Source organism: Cygnus olor, chromosome 14, assembly GCF_009769625.2.
Source record: "Cygnus olor isolate bCygOlo1 chromosome 14, bCygOlo1.pri.v2, whole genome shotgun sequence".
NCBI lineage: Eukaryota > Metazoa > Chordata > Aves > Anseriformes > Anatidae > Cygnus > Cygnus olor.
In genome coordinates this window covers 17,702,161-17,721,824 of record NC_049182.1, presented here as the reverse complement: position 1 = coordinate 17,721,824, position 19,664 = coordinate 17,702,161, and the positions used below count along the sequence as shown (strand labels likewise).

The 19,664-nt window shown below is 37.7% G+C and overlaps 1 long non-coding RNA gene across 1 annotated transcript in view; it reads left to right on the top strand.

The window, feature by feature from the left end:
• LOC121078201 overlaps positions 1-19,664 on the top strand; it is a 334,820-nt gene that overhangs the window by 91,746 nt on the left and 223,410 nt on the right. The window contains exon 4 of the long non-coding RNA XR_005824491.1: positions 17,435-17,500. This is a non-coding gene — a long non-coding RNA (uncharacterized LOC121078201). The remainder of the gene's footprint in view (positions 1-17,434; positions 17,501-19,664) is intronic.

The following is a 19,664-nucleotide window of genomic DNA, read 5'->3' as shown; positions in this document are numbered from 1 at the left end:
TGAAGTATTTAAGGAGCACACAAACATCGCAAACTGCAGACGAGAAAATTGTGAGGATAGTAAACAATGACTTAGTGTATTTCTTAAAAATACCAATGAAATGTATGACAATGGCCTCATTCGGAAGTGAGACTGAAAGTACTGAAGATGAGATACTCAGATGTGAGATTGAATATTCAAAGACGATATAGTTATTGCTAAATTATTATTGATTGGTTTTGTAATCCAGGTTTATCACTAAATAATGGTAGAATTGTGGATTGACTGCATGCTTAAACCTCTGACATCTAAACACAATTACTGTCTTCTCTGTTGGTAATTGTGGGGGATGTTTTTAATTCTCCTACAGTAAAGCATGCTGCTGTGGGAGATTATGGGTTGGGTAAAAAGCTTCCTTTAGAAAACAAATTCAAGCTAGTTGATGATGGTCTTAATTCCCCTGGCGCATGCACACTTGAGCTCTGTCACGCTGGAGGCAGCAGCTGTGAGAGGTTCCAGCTGAGGTTCCTGTGTTGTGGGAGGTACTGGACACAGACAGTGAGAGGCAATCTCTGGTTCAGACTATTTACAGTCAACGTAGGTAGGAGGAGTGGGGTGTGGTGATGAAGCAGCTTTTTTCAGGTTAAACAGCCAAGACTTGATTGTATTTCAAAAGAGAAGCGTGAATGCTTTTTGGAGTGTGAAGGGAGCAGATGGCAGTGTGTGCAGGAAGAAGCCCAGCCTGAAGGCAAGCTGAGGGAGAGGCCTGCGGCCCAGGGAGAGCTTCTTGTCCCTGCAGCTTAGGGGGCTCGTTTCCCACTCTAAACAAAATTGGGAGTTAGCATACAGACATCACCAAAAGCCAACAAACAAACATCTGAAAGCTAATAATCACTTCATATGAATGAGTTTCCTTAATTCTATTTGTGAGAAACTTTTCCTGGTGTAGGTATTTTGGTCTCTCCATTGGGTCAGTAACATTGCTTAAGCAAGCATTGCTGAAGCCTTCAGTAACTGTGCACAAGTTCCCGAGGTGGAAATCACTTGCATGTGCAAAGGCAGTGTATGTTAGTGTAAATTAACGTGCTTTCCTGCCCTCCCAAAGGCTGCTGAAGGGAGCAAAGCCTTTCCATTGCTTCTAGGCCAATCCCAAGCCTGGAAGCTCAGAATTATTAAGCATTATGGTGTTACTTGCAAGGCAGTAGTATCAGGGCAGAGATTTTAGATTCTAAACACTTAATAAGAGAACAAAATCATGCTGCTTAATTCCATATTTAATTTCTTAGGCAGCTTATTTCCCTTCTTTCAGAAAAGCCATACATGTTCAACTGAATCTCACAAGAACTGTGATAAAGTTAGCTAAAAAGCTTGCTTTCGTTGTTGTACTCATTCCTGCTTTAACAATTAGTGAGACAGACTGATAAACATTCTCTGATTCATTTAAACTGTTGAGCTATTTGTTGTGGTCATTCCTAGTTTGGTTTAGTTTCCTCTTAGGAAATTCATCTGTTCTTTAAGAGATTGACCTGAGCTAATTGTCTTGAATAACAAGAATGAAGGGAGGAGGGTGGAGCCCAGTGAATATTCCTTGTACTGCTCTTGAGTATTTACGAGCTCTAACTTCCTCTGAAACAAGGAGGGAGCACTGTCCATTTTTGCTGGAAGCAAATGCGTTGCTGCCAAACTATCCCTTCCTCTGTCATGTAGGATGGCAGTGGTGCAGGCCTGTACAGCAGCAGATGGCATGGCGGTTAGCCTTGGAGGAGAAGGAGACTGCAGTGGTGGTATGAAGGCCGTGCTCGTGCGCTCGGTCTCACATTCTGCTCTGCCTGGTGTGAGAGAACATCAGCTGAGCTATGAGTAGAGCTTGCCGAGAAGGTGGTTGACAGATGAAAAGAAATTGTAACAAAAATTTTAGAAAGGTCCAAGCTAAATTTCTTTGGTTACTGTTAATCTTCCATTATTTATTGAATGCTTGTGTGCTGTACACAGCATAATGCATTACTGATAAACAGCTGTGTGGGTAGAGGGTGGCATTTTTTTCCTTTTTCTTTTTTTTTTTTTTTTTTAAATTATGAGTTTCAGGTATGTTTCTTCATCAGATTAAGCAAGTTTTCTAGGATCCTATCAGTGAACGCTATCTGGCCAAAAATCAGTGTAAGAAATACAGGAATCAGAAAGAAATGCCGTTTCTCTGAAGTATGTGTCAGAGCTCCTGTAGCCTTCAGTGAAGCTAGGATTTCAACCATGAGGAAAGAAGTGAAGTTGTTTCAAGTCTCCAAATGTATTGTTTTTCATAAATACTCAGGATAAAACTAAACAAACAGTGCAGGCCCTGAAAAGCCATGATGATTTTGAGGAGATAGTAGCTGCAACTATCATCTATAATACAGCTTCTGAGAATATAGGCAACTAAGATAATTGGCTATATAATTAGGAATTACTTGCCTCTGATTTTTGTGCCTATTCTGTGGCTTAGAAGCATGGGAAGGTAGAAGTTTACACTACATAATATAGAAGCCAAGAATCTGCTTGAAGAACTATTCATGAAATGTGCAAGTCTCCATGGTTTTTCATTAGTCCATAATTTTATCATAGGTTTATTGAGCCGAATCACTTGAGGGAATTTGAGGAGTTAGAAAGCTCCCTTGGCATTACTATGCCAAGATGTGGTATTTCTGCTTGCTTTACAGCAGTATTGAGTGCCTTGGCAGCAGGCAGCAAAAAATTGAGCTTTCCACTGTCAATGTATTCTTAAGTGCAAATTGTTACTGAACATTAAGGCTAATTTTTATTTTTTTATTTTTCCAGGAGTATACGTCAACATTGTAAGCCCAGTCAATAGTTAATTTTGCTACAGTTGCTTCTGTACAGCCTCCATAGTACTCAAAGATGCAGATTTTCCTGTTTCTTTTCAGACATTAACTGACAATGCAGTAGCTATCTGCAGCATATACATATGTGTATACATATATATATTTTATATATATATCTCCTCCTTGAACAAATGAAAAGCACCAAAGAATGTTCCACTCCATTGTTTTGTGATAATGTATGTGTGGAAAGCAGCTTATCCTAAGTCTAGGATAAGCCTTTCCTTCAAATGTACAATAAAGACTTGCTTTTGAAATCTTCAGATAGGAAAATAGAGCTAGCAGCCATTCCATCTGTTTGAATAAGCAAATCTTGTGCTTGAGAAGTTCTGTAGTTGCTCTGGAAAAAGCTATAAACAGTATATTGTTTAGTTTTGAAAGACATTCAGCTAATGTTAAATTAACATGGCTTTGGTGAAGTTTGTTTCTTAGCATATTTAAGAATATTAATACTAGTTTTATTTTAAGAGTTCCCAGATTTTTTAATTTCTAAGATAAATTGAGAGAGCATTCACAGATTTAGATGATACAATATGCACAAGTTTATTTTTCCTCTCGCCATACCCTGATGTAAGGTGTTAATCTGAAAGAATAAATCTGAATGTCTCCCCTGATACCATTCAAAATAAAGCATGCTAGAATTACTTCTTTGTGGATAAAAATAGCACCTAGTTTTTTGTATATTTTTTAGATTAATCTTCCATGGTAATTTCATCGAAAAAAGAACAAAGTTTTGAAAAGCTTTTGTTGCCCCAAATGCACCTTCTTTGTTACTTTCCAAGGGAGATACTCCTTTTAAAACAATAAGTTTTAGGATTTACCAATAGCTCTATCTAAAGACCTTTACTTGTAGTCAATACTAAGTATTATCAATTGGAGCCATGGGGAAAATATAAATGAATTTTGTATTAGCATCAGAATATAAGAAGATCTGAACCCAAAGTTGTCATTTGTATTTCACACCAAGCGTATTCATCTCACTGGCACTTAACAGCACTTCGCTTTGCTGAGAAGAAAATATCGAGAAATTATATTTCTCTGGAAGGGCAAAATGGGCAGTCTTTTATTTAAATTTTCAAAATTTTGTGGATTATCACCGTAAAGTTCTAGCCTACAGGAGAACCCCTGGCAAAACAGCTCTGCTCAGAAAAGGAGTGTATCTGTACAGCATCAGGGTAGCATCAGCACCTCTGTTGCTCTTGAATGGAAGTGAGAGTTGATGTAATCTTAATCATTTAGAAAACACAGTAAGGAATTTGTGCAGTGTTTTAGGGTCTAATGAAAAATACTTCACTCTTTTACAGAAGCTGAATATCAGTGCACTTATGAATATAGAATCAATACTTACGGAAAAAGCCACTTGATAGATCACATACTGAGCTCTTTGATTAAAATAATAAAACTATATTGTTACATCATTTAAAGTTCAAAGCTCAGACAAGGACAGAGAGTGCATCTCAGGCATTGGCACTTAAAAGCCCCCTCAGGCCCGAGAGTAAGGATGCTATTGATCGTTAGTGTGGATGTAATGTGTACATATATGTGATCACTATGACACATATTTAAAATGTTGTACGTTTGACTGTTAATTTTGTAAGTAGTATATTTTTGTCATTTATTTGAGAGTCTAACTTTACTGGACATATGATTTGTGGAAGTGAGATCATAGAGAACCTTAGAGTTCTCTACAAGTAAATTTCAGTAATATTTACTGTAATATATCCTTTGAGTATGACAGAACAGTTAAACTGTTGTTTCAAATTCTAGATCACACTATTTCCATCTCTCTCTAATCTCATATTCCCCTTTAAATTATAAATTGCCCAAGTGGTACGGACTAAGCCAAGGGAACTTTTGGAATGCATTTAATATGACTTTATTAGCTTTACTGCAGGCTCAGGACATGATTTGGTGTGTTGGAGACGGATCTGTATTCAGTGATGCCTCCCTCAGGATTCATTCTCTTTTAATGAACAGTGAGAGATGGTAGCAGTGTATGTGATGTATGTTTTAGCATGGTTGATGAGTTTCTGCAGTTCAAAAGTATGTGTCATTGTTATTTACTCTATTATTTACACTGCAAGCTTCTCGGAGGCCCTAGTCCCATTGCACTAGACAATGTAAAAATATAGATAATATCTATACTTTTCAGCTGGTTTTCCTGAGCATAAGAGTCAAAGACAAGCCTTGAAAAAAGTGAATCAAACTTCTTTCTTCTCCTCAAGTATGGTTAATGTTCTGGGATAAGGCATTGGCTGGCAAGTAGTTCATTATAGTGTGTTTAACCTTTTCCTTCATTCTTGGCATACAGAAAATTAAAATGTTGGGCATTTTGCTGACTGTCTTTGTGACACAAGTGTACTTTTTGGCACAGAAAAGAAGGGTACGAAGTAAATTCAAAAGTCAGTACATTCATTAAACTAAGCCTCAGAAAGAAACTATATAATGAAGGGACAGTGTCTAAAACAGAGGGGACTTGAGCTCTGCATTATTTATTTTGTTTAATAGTAAGTTTATATTTGAATGTGATTATTGGAAGTTTGACCTACTTAATGTGACATTTCTGAGTAGTGCACTTCTGTGTAGCAAGTATCACTTGGTTTAGCAAATTCCAACAGTCAAGCATGTTCATTTAAGCATAAATAAGCATTTAAGCATTTTAAGTGTCTACAATAGCAGTTTTTGATCCTGGAAATTATTAAGAAGGACTTTTTATAGTAAACTGGTGACCAAGTGCATATATTATTTTATAAATACTTTGAATTTCCCTCAACTGTCCAAATGAGAGAGACACTGAATGGCGAAGACCTAATGAAGTTTTTTGAATGTTGTTTGAATGGCAAAATAAGTCGTCATCTTTACACGCTCTGAATGTGATTCAGTAATTGAACAGGTAGCTCAGAAGGATATGAATTAATCACTATAGTGGTTAGTTTTAAGAAGATGTTGGGTGGAATAACAGTTTAGGCACTAGACAGTAATTCTGTCTATTTGAGTAAATATATAGGTTTTGTCTATGCTGGCAGGCATGTGGTTTTTTTTGTTGTTGTTGTTTTATTTTTTGTTTAAGTCTTAGTAAGTAATGAGATAAATCCATCAGTTTAGTATGCCTGAGTACAGGTTATCTTCAGGAACTATAACAAATGAGATCCACTTAAGACAGGTTTTCATCAAACTGTTTCCTTATGTTTTCTATTTTGTGTTTTTCTTTCAATTGCCTGTTTATAAGGCAAAATTTAGCTTGAAATGAATTATTTCTAAGTTATGCATTATTCAGAGTAATACTTCAATCGTGGTGAATTCTGAAGCAAAACATGTTTATAGTGCCCAGTTTTATTGCCTTTCATTAGTCAAAATCCACTAAGATAATCAGCTATCATCAAATTATGTTACTGAAGAGCCTGACTCAGTGACTGCTATGTTACTTAAAAACCTTAACAACCGTTACCTATTTCTTCCTATGAGTGAAACACTCGGTGTCCAAATATTCATACGAACTAAGAATCTTACCACTTGGTTTAAAAGCAAAACTTTAACCACACAGAAAAGGTTAAAAGTCTTGTTAGCTATATCCTCTTCCATTTCAGTGGAGACATGCTGTGCCATGGATACACAAAAAGAGCTGCTAAATTACTGTAGTGCTTCTAATGCATTTAGCATTTTTAATAGAAACCCCTATCATAATGAGACGATGTAAAACTCTACTTTTGAAATTCTACCTTTGAATGAATCTTCTTGATATTTTTTGAGCTTTGTATTTAAAGGTTGCCTACCTATGTTTGTCAGAATTTCCTGATGTGTTTTTAATAATCATCATCATAACTAGTTCATAGTTATCTGAAAAGTAACCTTTGTCTACTTTGCTGTGAGAGCAATGATATTTCATTTTCAGTGAATGTTATTTTTGACCATTCTGCACGTAATAAAATGGGCTATCTGAAATTTTGGAGTAACTGTATGAGGTTTAGTTAAATACTATGGACTGAAAATACTTCTAGAAGTAGAGCTTTGAGAATGAATCTTGTAATGACATGGGCTACCCTTCAGGAGATGATGATTCTGTAGAGATATACAGAGGTAAAAATCTGATTTACTTGAAAAAGGAAAAATTCCTTCTTGCACATGACATACAAAAGTAAAACTATTTTTGTATATTTTTTTCAGCTCTTCAGTTAGAAAGAAAAACTGTATTTTTGCTCATTACAGGCTAGAATTATCATCTGTTCTGTATAGCATGCTTGGCCATGCTCTGTACTTGAATGATAGAAGACAAGCATCCTAGTAGTACTGAAGCATCCTGCCATGTGATCCAACTAACATCTATTATATGGTCATAGTACCTGCCTTTTTCAGGAAGAAAAGAAGGAAAGAGAAGAACATGTAATAGGTTGGGGTTTTTCTTTCAGACATAAAAGAGGATGATTTACAAATTTACGTGGTGGCCCTTTTTGCAAGAGAGATGTATTGCAGCATCCTGTGCTAGCTGCAATTTTCATAAGCCCTGCAGATATTTTTCCTGGTATAGTGCATTACTGTAGCTAAAGGGAGTGAGTGTGTGCACCGTTTTCCAAGGTGGAAGAGGAACAATAGCAGGGCATGATGTTTAATTCTGTTGAACTGCTAGAGAAAGTAAGGGTTCTGTGAGCTTTCCTAAAGCTATGAACTCAATTGTGCAATAGCCAATTGCATTGGTGTTATGATCAGTGCCAGTTTAGGAAATAGTAGTTGTGATTTTGCAGTTTGGAGCTTCCAAGTATGCTTTGTTAGTCTTGACTGTATACTAATGCCTGTTTTTTCTCCTTTACTATGGGTGTAAAGACATACCAGATATTTCCGGATAGTGCCTTGTGCCCAGAAATCTACTGTACTCAAGTAGTACTTAAGTATCACAGAATCATCTGGGTTGGAAGAGACCTCCAAGATCACTGAGTTCAACCTCTGACCTAACACTAACAAGCACTCAAAGGCACATTGAGATTAAGTAATCAGCGTGCCTCTGCTTTCTGATTTTGCTGACTAACCTGGATGTCCTGTTTTACGTTTCTTTTTTTCAATGACGTGGTAGATTTTGTCCTTGAGATAGTATTTTTGTTGGAACAAAATGCATTTACTAGTGTATTTTCAGTATTTTCAAATTGAAATTCATCGGTGCAAATCTTTAACTTCTGTATGACTCCTACAATAGTTGTGACTTGCATATCATAGCCATAAACCTTGATAGTTGAGAAGTTAATTGATGTTTTCTGATAGTGACTTACTAGAAATTAAAGGTTTTTGGAAATGTCTTGTATTTTTTGTTGTATATTTCTAGATAAATAGGAAGAGTTTAATACTTGTTAACTGTAGCAAGATACTGGATTCTGGCAAAGGTTATCATTGTAGCAGTTTAAGCTTTTTTTTTTGCAGTAAGCTTTTTCTTGGTATAGCAGTTTTTTGTGTTTAAACCAAAGCAATGACCATTAAGAAACCACGCCGGGAAAAACAAACAAACAAAAAAAATCACAGATACCACCACCCCTCTAGTTCCCAAATTAAATAGAGCAGGTAGGACTGCACCTTCATCTATTCACCTACATATACGGGCCTAGAAATGTAATTTTAGCTGACACTGAGTAGTTACTTCATTTGCATTCTTTTGATTATGTGAATGATTGGTCTGTGTTTAATAAAATATACCCGTGCCACACATGACAATAAGATATTAATTAGATGCCTGATAATTTGCTTGTCCTACTGACCATTTTGGAGATCTCTCTTTTATGGTTAAGAATTGATTGTAGTAATCATAGGCTACCAGTTGGCATGTCAAAGACACAATCAAACCTGGCACTTATGTTATTACACTACCAGTGTACAACCTACTCATTGTTCTACAAAAGCAAAGCCATGATTTTGATTATCAATACTGTTATTTTTTCTTTAGTTAAGAGATTGATTCCTTAAACATTGCAAAGTAGAAAAAATAAACTTCTTGCAGATCAATAACACAGCACTCTTGCTTTTCTTGCCTCAGACAATGCTGATAAATGCAGCTTTAGATTGCTTATCTTACTGACTTAGGAACAGCAGAAGGCACCTACATTTTTCTTCTAGTATCTTCCAAATTTACTCTGCTTGCCTTTACTGCCTTAAAATTCTTCAGTGAGCATCAGTTTGGTCATTAAAGTCTTGCTGCTATAATTTTTCTGTGTTATGTTGACATTACATTCCAGTAGTTTAAAAAGCAGCCTCAGAACACCTTGGGTTCACAGGTCAAATTAATTTAAAAGTTGGATGGTGCACTGAATGTGATTAATGGAAAATTGATCCTGAGAGATAAAACTCATTACCTAGGAATGCATAACGGGAGAATTACCTCAGCATAGGTCGGTTTCTGTCCTCTATGTACCAAACGTACAAGAAGGGTTTTAGAAGACATTTCAGTGTGCTTGCTTCCAAACTGTTAAAGAATCCTTTCAGTGTTTGAAGGAGAAAAAGAATAGCAACCCAGAATTATCTTTGAAGTATAAGCTCATTGAATACAGAGTATAAACTGACTAACCAGTATGGGGCCCTGCTGGTACTTGGATAGTGGAGACCTACCAGGAGAAACAGCAGCGTGGCACTGAGCAGACAGCTTCGCTTTGAAACCTCAGGCTAACCGCACAGTTCTGGGCTTCAAGTTCGATGAGCGAGTTGATTTTCTGCTGTGCTTCTCTGTCAGCTTTTCTGCTGTGTGTAATTCTGTGTGTGTATCTTAACCTCATCCTAGATGCAATTGAAAAGTCCTTTTGTATTTGGGCTGTCACTCAGAAGATGTGTCATTGAATGCTATTACCTCTACAGGTGTCCAATCAGAACCAGTGTCTAACTGGAGTTGCTTTGTCTGAAATACTCAGGCTAACAAAGGAGGAACCATTACAGCCTATTATATCTGAAAGGAACTTTTGCAGGACTCAGTAAGTGGCCCAATTTGTTTAAGATCTCCACCAAAGTGCCCTAAGTGGATTCTTAGTGCTTCCCAGCAGACTCTGGATGGCTCCCCTGCTATGCCTCCTTTGTTTAATCCTCTTTCAGGAAATCTCTTCTCAAATATTCATTTCAGTTAGGTTATTAGCATCATTTCTATCTCACTTCCGTTGCAATCCTTTATCCCTGATTTATTGGAAAAATGAAGCATCAACCTACGGAAAATGGGTCTGTGTGGGATTATTTCATTTTATATTTGTACAGAACTTTTTAAAAGAAGTGTTCTTTTATACCTGGGAATTAAAACTTATTGATGCTTGTAAAAATAATAGCACCTCTAGTGGTATTATGAACGGCTAGTATATGTACTGATAATTCCCTGATGGAAACTGATGTACAGCAACCGGTGTAACTTTCATCTCTCTGACACAAAAATCAGGTTGATAAAATTCAAAAATAGAAGACAGGAACTACACTGAGCTGTTCACCAGAGGTTCAGACTCTGCAAACAAGATGCCCTAGGCACTCATGAAAAATGTAGCCTCTCTGCCTCCCTTTGCCCAGTAGGGTCATGTCCAGATCCTTTCACCTTTAAATCACGTTGCCTCTTGCTTCACTATTGCATCTTGCCCTCCTTCCTAGTCTGTTGCTGCCTTAGAGGCTTCTGTTGTTCCAGAGAGTAGAGAGGAACATTTATTAAGAGAGATTTATTTGAAAAGGTCAGAGTCGACATTACCTCAGCATTAGGTTCAGTCTGCAGAATAATGATTTCACTTAGAACGCTGAGCTTCTCCAGAGTTATCACTTATTTTGAAATATGACTTTGAGGTATCAAACATATGTCAAAATCTGGTAAATGAGTGAATCTGTATTCTGCTGAGCACTTCTGAAGTACTGGAAGCTTCAGTATTTTGTTGATTCATTTACACTAAATTTTGATCGTAATGAAAAAACTTATATACTGTTAACATTAAAACAACAACAAAAAAGCACATAATCCTCCAAACAAACTTGCTGCTCCAAATTAGAATATAGGTTTCTTCACCTTTCCTGTTTGATGAAGAGAAAGGTTTATAAAAATGCAAGATACCAAAATTGCAAGGAAGTACTCTTTTTCTTTTAGCAATGGATGTTAGTCTACTCGTATATGGGTAATTCCAAGAAGCTTTCAGGGTGCCAGTCTATAAATTAGTGCTTCCTCATAAACTCAGATATAACTCTTTTTTTTTTTTTTCATTTAAACACTTGCACAATCTGACAAAAAGAGAGCTGTTGTAAAAATCCAGATGATGAAGGTCCAGGATTTACATCTTGGCTTCATGGACAAGGACCTCATTCTACCTATTATAGGCCTTTTTATGCCATAATGATTTAGTACTGTAACATTTATATTTTTAACAATAAGGAATGTAGGAACTGTGGACGTGGCAGTATCATCTGGAAATTCACGTATATATGCCAAGCACAGTATGAACACGGATCAAAAAGCAACTCTACAAGCTCTCTGTTTGTGAGAGGATACAAGAGATTTAAACATACAGGAGTATACGAATCTGTATTAGCTGACTGAGGTCTTACAAAACAAGTAGCTTATACTTGAAGAATTTTGTGAGCATCAGTGTGGTTTAGAGAGGTGTTTGAAGATGTATAATGGAATAATTTGGTGGATATTTATGGGACTTCTTCCCAGTGTGAGAGCAGTAGGGGAAAAAGTGCCTGTTTAAAATGTAACAAATGGATGAAAGATGGTGAGGTCTTGGGCTAACCTGAGGCAGGGATTGACCTCCTTAATACTCAGTGAGAACGAAGTAAGATAGACACAGGCTAAGAAGAGCTTTGAACATGAAGATAAGCAGTTCATGTCTGAGGCAACAGAGGAGGAGGAAGTGCCTAAAGAAATGGCATGTACGAAAATCTGTCAGGAAAAAGATGTTTTCAGAAATTAGTGGGAAAGGTTGCATAATAACATATTCTGTGTGTCATGCAGAAGAGTTCATCAAGGGTTTGAAATACTCTGCATAGGAGATAGTAGAGAGATTTGGTATTAAAAAAGAAACTGAGTCCCAAAGGAGTGGACAGGATAGGGATGCTGAGATTATAGATACCTTCATGGTTTGTTTTAAGGGAGAAATAAGGGAGGATGTTAGGAATGAGGGTGTTCAAGAGCTCTCTCCTAGTTATGTAGGAAGTTCATGGAAGTAGCATCATAGAGGTCCAGGAGGAGAGGTCACAAATACAGCTCACTCTCTTAGTCTGAACAAAGTTAGCTCTGGAGTATAGAAAAGAGTAAGAAGACATCATAGATGAAGCCTGAATTGTATTTGCGGATGTAACATTTAAGAGCATGGGACAGAAAAAGGGCATAATGCTGAGAGACTCCAGCCAAATGCTGCAGGTGTAAAGATATGAAAGATTAGAGTGATGTAAAGAAGAAGTATCACATGAGGTGAATCAAAAAAAGAAAAAAAGAATGCTTTAGGTTTTCTGGTTTTACAATTCTCATTTTTTCCCCTCCCTGATTATTTCACAATGTTATCATCTTTGCTTCTCAGCATTTACTTCTTGCTTAAAAATGCATCTGTTTTCTCTTAGGAGTCTACATTACTGTAACCTAGCCATGTTGTCCCTATGTTTTCATTACTTTGTGTTTTATGTCACCCTGCATCACTTTAATATCTTTTTCTTCTGTTTTTGGACACCAAATCCAAGTTTCTTTTCCTCATTTCAGAGCTCTTCAGCATACTGGCTTCTTTTATCTATCCTTGTGTATTCTACTGATACTTGGAGTGATGTCTGTGTTTCATTAAGTACCTTGAAGGCTTCTTTTTGTTGTCTCTCAAGCATGGAGCATCCTTCTGAGGCTGATGTATAGCTTAATCTCTTCTTTTTCTACTGCTGTTGCATATAAGCAGCACAGAAATTACCAGCCGAAAATAGCCACGTGCCTGCATATTTGTAGCTATTATGGGATGCTGGAGATAGGATGTCTCCTATCATCCCATCTCTGGATACTAAAATGAAAGCTAAATAACAGTTGCAGAACTATTCAAATTTCTGCATCAAAAGCTTACTTCTTCACAACCTTAAACCACATTCTCATTTATGTCTGTTCAAAGTGAATGTAAAATCATAATATAAAAGGGCTATTCAAGATTGAAGTTGATGGAAAATCAGGCATGAGACAAAAAAAAAATAAAAGAAAAAAACCCAGCTGCCCTTACTATTAGCACTTAGCAGAATCTGTCACTTTGTCAGTGACTGAAGGAAACATTTTAATGAAAAAAATCAGGGAGATGCAAGTAGTACGCAAATGATAATTGAAAAATGCTTGTTTCAAGACTGACCCTTGAAACCTCAATAAACACTGTACTAGGTTTTCTAGTTGAGTTGGGATTTTATCTCTCTCCCATCACAGTGGTGTTTGGGCATCTGTTTTGCCTAAATCCTGCAAAATAATTTACAGAGATTAAAGAGGCTTCAGCGCACCTACATTATTTACAGTATTTTATGCTTAGATCAACTCTAACGCAAGAAGTGACTTGCCAAAAGCAACAGAGAGATCAATGGCTGAGCTTAAAAGTAAAATTCAGGAAGCCTTATTGCCAGCTTCCTTTATATCCACTAGACTGTAGTACTCCATAAATATGTGATCAAAAGATTGTTCTAGTGCATGCCTCTGCTAGGGAAGGTGAGGGGGGGGGGGGGGACCTGAAAAAATCAGCCTCCTTGGATGCCTTTAATAACTCTGAGGTGACAATTTTTTAATTGTAAGTCAAAATGAATGAGCATGTTACTTGTGATCTGCGTCATATCTGTTTTCATTCCTGAAACATGACCTGTCAGAAGTAAAATATTTAGTGGACAGTGCAATGAAATCACTTGTTATTTATGGAGACCTATGAACTGATCAAGGAGGACTGCTGTTGTGTGAACTGGTACTGAAATGAAGATGAAGCCTGAGCCTGCCAGCTTGTTTTGTGCTGCCATCTACCACTTATCCACAAAAAGTCTCAGCACGGTGTAGGTTTAGAACCGCCATTCTCTTTTACTCCTTTACACGTAGTGTTTCCCAGTAAGCAAGAATTCTGACCTAGGATCAAAGAATAAGGGATATATGAGCTTGTGAACAACTTTCTATCAGAAAATTCAATCTAGGTTCTTTTAATCAAAGTATTAATCTTTCAGACACGTATTGCAGCACTCAGAGCAAACCTCGTTGCCATTGCATCTTTACAGAGTCATTCTGTGATTGCAACCTATCAGCAAAAGGTGGTTGGGAAGAGAGGCAGCACAGATACTGAGAAGTGATTCTAAACATGATGAATTTGATTTTTTTTATTTTTTATTTTTTGCTTATCTCCCTCTGTGATTTTAATCCTTTGGGGGGATGCTGTGAAATAGATCTGGGCAATGCCAATCAATAAAGTAAAAATCACCTTAAAAGGTATGCTGGTATGCTATAAATGCAACAGTAAAAGATTGAATCTTGTGCACTCGAAAATGAGCCTGAATTTGTTTTTATTTAATCAGGCTGCAAAGCTGCAAAATGGCAGTATTTAAAAAAAAAAAAAAAAAAAAAAGTGCTACATTCCCTCTTGTTTAAGTGACAGAACAGTTTATTGTAGATTGATGTGATTTTATCTTGATCAACATGAGCAACGAAACCATCCAGATTCCAAGGTAGATGTCAGCTTGCTTTGACTCTAAATGCAAGCAGAAAAGACACTGGTATCTGCTCTCAGTATTTTGAGGCCTTGATTAGGGTTTTAATCAATGTCAATGCTATCAGCAGACTCTAAAATATTCATACCACCTCAGTGCACTAGACTACTCACTGGGATGTCTTCAGCCATTTTTTAATACATTGACCTTCACAGTTGCAAGATTTTGTTTAAGTCAGGATAGGAACCCTTCTTACAGGTACTTTTTCTCATGCATCATCATTTTTGTTTTTTCTTTGAGATATGATTCACTTAATTCTTTTACCATAATTTGTCATTGAAAACATACATGTTTTTTCAATAAAGAGTTTTCCAAACTTTTTTCTTCCCAGGCTAAAATTGTGTTGGCTCAACAAAGTGATCTCTTGTCAGTGACTTTGTCTAGGATGCATCTGCTTTTGTTATTCCTGGACATGGCGTTAATTAGATTTCTCTGAAACCTATCCTGCAGCAGATGTTTTAGGCTCTCCCTTTACCATGTATCCAAGACGTATGAGATGAGCTTTCCTAGGGACAGGGGTTGGTTGTTGTATCTCCAAGACACAATATTTTGCCATTCCAAGTATTTTGCTTTTCATAGATAAATGAAGCGCAGTCCACATGGCAACATCAAGCAATTCATCTCCATCCATTAACGTTATAGTGTGGTGATGTCCAAGGGCTCTCGGTATTGAATGGGAATGATTTAGATTCATCTTTTTTTTTTTCTTCTTTTTTTTTTTTTTTTTCCTCTTTTGGCCTCCCTCCCTTCTGTATAGCAATAAACATTTGGGTGCTAGAAAGCATTGATTACAGCCAAAAAATATAATGTCTGGGGCACCAGGGCAGTGTTTTCACTGCCACTTAAGTGAGTATTTCAAATGCTTAATGTGTTCCCAGCTATTTGAAGAGGCACTATTTTGAAGAGGATATTTCTATGCATGGGCCCTGTGTTCAGGCTGGTACAGACCTACACCGATTGCTGTCTTTCCCTCTCTCACATACAGGGAGATGCCAAATCTCTCCAATGATGAGAATGGGGAAAAATGAATTGGGACATGTTAAAGTCAGAAAAAAAATCATGCTGCTGAGTTTAAGTAAAATGACCTAAATAGGCAGGTTCCAATCAAATCTTTACTCCTTCCAGTCCTCAGCCCCCACCTCCCCAGGTGTGACTCGTGAGGTGTATTTGATGGCTCTGGGCTGGAGCAAGGCTTTCCTTAGAGAAGCCACTCCCCTTCCCACTGCCCCCGCACTGCTCTCCCCCTGGGCCACGCTGCCCCCAGAGCCTCTGCCTGGCTGTGTGGAGGCAGCAAGGGGCGGCCTGCTGCTGGTGGAGGCCGGGGAAGCGGCTGCTCTGGCTAGGAGTGGGACAATTAATGTCCTCTGTCAGGGCAGTAAGTCTCCAGACTTCGAGAAACATCCCGGGGTTGGGCTGTGCCTACCTGTTCCTGCAGTAGCTGAAATACAGCTTTATCCTGAGGGAAATGGCGGTGAGAGGCGGCTGCTGGTTGGGGAAGGGGGGAGGCCTTGTGGCTGTGGAGAGCAGGAGCTGCTGTTGGCTGCTGTGGTGCAAAACGGTATTTCATGTAACTGTGGCCCAGAAAGTTATGGGAAATGCTAAAATTTTCTGCAAAATAATCAGCAGAGTGCTAAGTGTACTTTATAATTTATTGTAATTTAGATGAGGTGGTAAGGATGGATACTATAGATGCTGTGATGCCCGGGGAGGAAGCAGGAGGGGAGGGTCACAGTTCTGCCATGTCAGCTGTGGTTGCATGTTGGCAGAGGAGAGGGGATGTTTCTTGTGGCCTGAAGCCTTGTCACGATCTGGTAGGTGGCACCAGCTCTGTCACAAGCCACTTTCCAGTTGTTGCATGGTCCCAGCCTTGCTTTTCTGTATCTGCGAAGTCCAGATGCTTCTGGCTGACTGCACAGATGGCTAGGGTGGCTTCTGGTGGCCACTGGTCAGATCCCCCAGGCCAGATGCTGTACTGCTAAATAAACACCTATTTACTGCTAAATGAAATAGGGACCCTGAGATCAACTGGCACTGATCATCGCAGTCTCTGATAGTATATTCTTCGGGCATCTTATTAGCTGCATATCCCAACTCACTCCATTCCTCAAACCTTACTCGTTCCCTCTTGCAGAGGGTAGAAGCTACCAACAACTGGGTTTTGAATATAATCTCTTGTAAGGCTGAGTTAGGAGTTATGGCATTATGATTCATAAATTCACCTATGATCACTAATAGAGGGTTTGAAGTTGGCTCACCAGACTCTTCTCCCATTGACTTCCCCCTAGCCCTCCATGTCTGTATCTTGTTGTTTTCAAGTAACACAACCCCCTTTATCAAGGGCTTTCTGTAGTTTCTTCTGTGCTCATGTGTACTTTGCAAGAAGGACCTGTAGAAATATTTGTTGCTTAGGGTACTATATTTTCTGTACGTTTAGTGATAATTGCTTTCATGTTTGGCTATTTAAATATTGGGACTTAGCAGTTTTTGTGCGAATGCTTGTAATCATTCGTGGGCAAGTATGAGTGGTGATGCATTAATTTTACCCAAATGTGTTTTATGTGTCTTGGTTCTTCACAAAAGAGGTAGAACCAGTATGGTTTGGCCAAATTAACTAGGATGAGCTGAAAAACAAATACTTGAAAACAGGTCCAGTAAAGCTATGAACACAGAGAACACATACAGAAACCATTGCCTGAACCTTACCTCCTTATGACCACAAAGCAGAGGTACATCCGCTTAAACACAAAACAACAAAAGAAAATATTTTGTCAAATAAAAACTAAACCCAGAAAAATGTACTAAATTCACCATGGAGGTATTTTAGTATGACCAGTCCGTGGGCTATAAAAGAAAAGAAAGGGTTAAAACTTGGTTTATTTAGTTTTGTAAAAAGTCACTTGCTTCTCTTTCAGAAGAAGCACTTGTGTCCTAACTTCTTCAGGAGCTTAAAAAGACCTTCCTCTTGCTTCAGAGATAAGGTAAGAAAACAAACGCCTTAATAATTCTTCTGCCTGATTTTGTATTCTCTCTTAATGTAGCCTAATACAGGCTTCTCCTGGGAAGCTTGGTGTTTCTAATAAAAAAAATGTACTGAACAGTGCAAGTGCTTCCCATAGCTGTAGTAGATCTTCTGTTCATGATTTCAGTGCAACAAAATCTGGGGGAGCTTTCTGTAATATCTAATGCTAGTTCTCTGTTGAGGCATTAGGAAAGATTCTGTGAAATCTTACTGGTTTGTTCTGGTCAGTACTGGGGCTGTTTGTTTTGTTTTGTTTTAGTTTCTTTGCAGCAGTGCGGAAACCTGATAGGTAGGTATAGTCATAAAACGTATGTTGCAGGGTATGTTAATCAGGAATGTAAAGGTTGTAGGGTTTTGGCAGCTAGAGCCTGTGCTTTACTGTTACTGTGAAGACTGAGCTTCTTCTATTCATGTTTGGTAAAGCAGTCCTGGGAAGCCTTGTGACATAAGGACAGGGGGCTCCAGAGGAGAGATGATTTGCACTAGACACAATGATGCAATTTGGCTCTTTGATATGTAAAAATAAGGTTATGTTCAATAGGTAGTAATAAGGTTATTTCACCATTTTCTGCCTTTTTTCACAAAGCACATGAGACAAAGCAAAAGTTTTTCATTTCTAGAGAAGGCAGTGATGTGAATAATGCCTCAAAAGCACTTCTTTTTAGGGCAACATTTCTTGTTTATTTTATATCTTCTGTTTGTTGGAAGAGTGCAGAGAAAGCAAAGGAGAAAGTTGGGGTTCAGAGGAAAGGAAGAGACAGCAATAAACATTATTCTATTTACACTTAAAAATGTCACAAAATTGCCAATCTTAACCTATTGCTGTGGCATTCTGGTACTGCACACATTTCTTTTCTGTCATGATAATGAAAATGAAAAACTATTTCACCTTGAAAGCTTTACTTCTGCAGTGGGATTTCAACCATAGTGAATTTGTCCAGAAACCACCAAACATTGAGATGAATAAAAGACTTGACAGCTGTACATTGATAAGCTCTAGTGCCCTATTTTCCCGTGTTCCTACCTGCCTTATGTTGTGTGAGCAGGCTATGCCAGTTGTGTGTTATTGCTACATTTATAGTGTGGTCTACCCAGAATCACAAATAATGGATTACAAGGAAAAATACATAATTTGGAGGGTCTTAAAAATAAAATTAAAAATAAAAATCTACTACCAGTTGCCATACATGTCTACTTGAACCATTTCAAATTATATCAAGAAATTATTTTTTATCTACTCTCTCTGTCTTGGAAGAAGGGAAAATTTGATAAAATATACTTCGTTTCCAACTAGCTCTTACACCAGACCCTACAGCAGAAAATAAAACTTTAAAGAAGTACATTGTGCTGTATAATTTATTAGTTTACAAGTTCCCTACACCATACTAAATCTTCTGCATAACATATTTATTAGCGATACAAATGTTTTTTGAATTTTTAGTGCTAGCATGGTAAGATGTGAAAGCTGATCTTATTGGTGTCATCTCATACACTGTAAAGTATGGTAGATATATTGTTAGATACAATGTTAGAGTTGCAAAGGCAAGCAGAAATTAAGAAACTACAGTAGTAAAACAGACCTATGCATTTATTTATTGTGAGGTAATCACTGAAACTTACAATTACTTCTGAAACTTCTTAGCATAAAACTAGCGGATGTATTTCAACATCAGTAGTGATGTGCTTTTTCCCATCACTTCATTCTTGGAACAGTATGACCTGTACGAGCATGATACTATTTTGACTGATACCAAATAAATGGAAAAAAAAAAAAATGAGGGGAGGCTGATAATCGGAAAGGTCGGTTTTATCCAAATAGTTGAAACTGAGCAAAACTGTAAACATCAATCCCCAGTCTTGTGTGAAAAAAACGTTAGCTATGCATTGAGCATGGCGTTGTACGTACTGTGGGATTTGTAAGTTAATGATGGCATTGGGCCAGTCACATGCCTCATAGATAAAGCTGTTGTGTTCTGTAAGGCTGTAGGATTTTCCATGATGAACCTAGTATTATACCTGATACAAATGGACATGCAAAAGCCTTTCCTTTGACACTGAAATAAACTGGTAGGGACAGCCTGATCTTTTTCTGTAGGAGATCACAAGACTCTCACTTGCAGGAA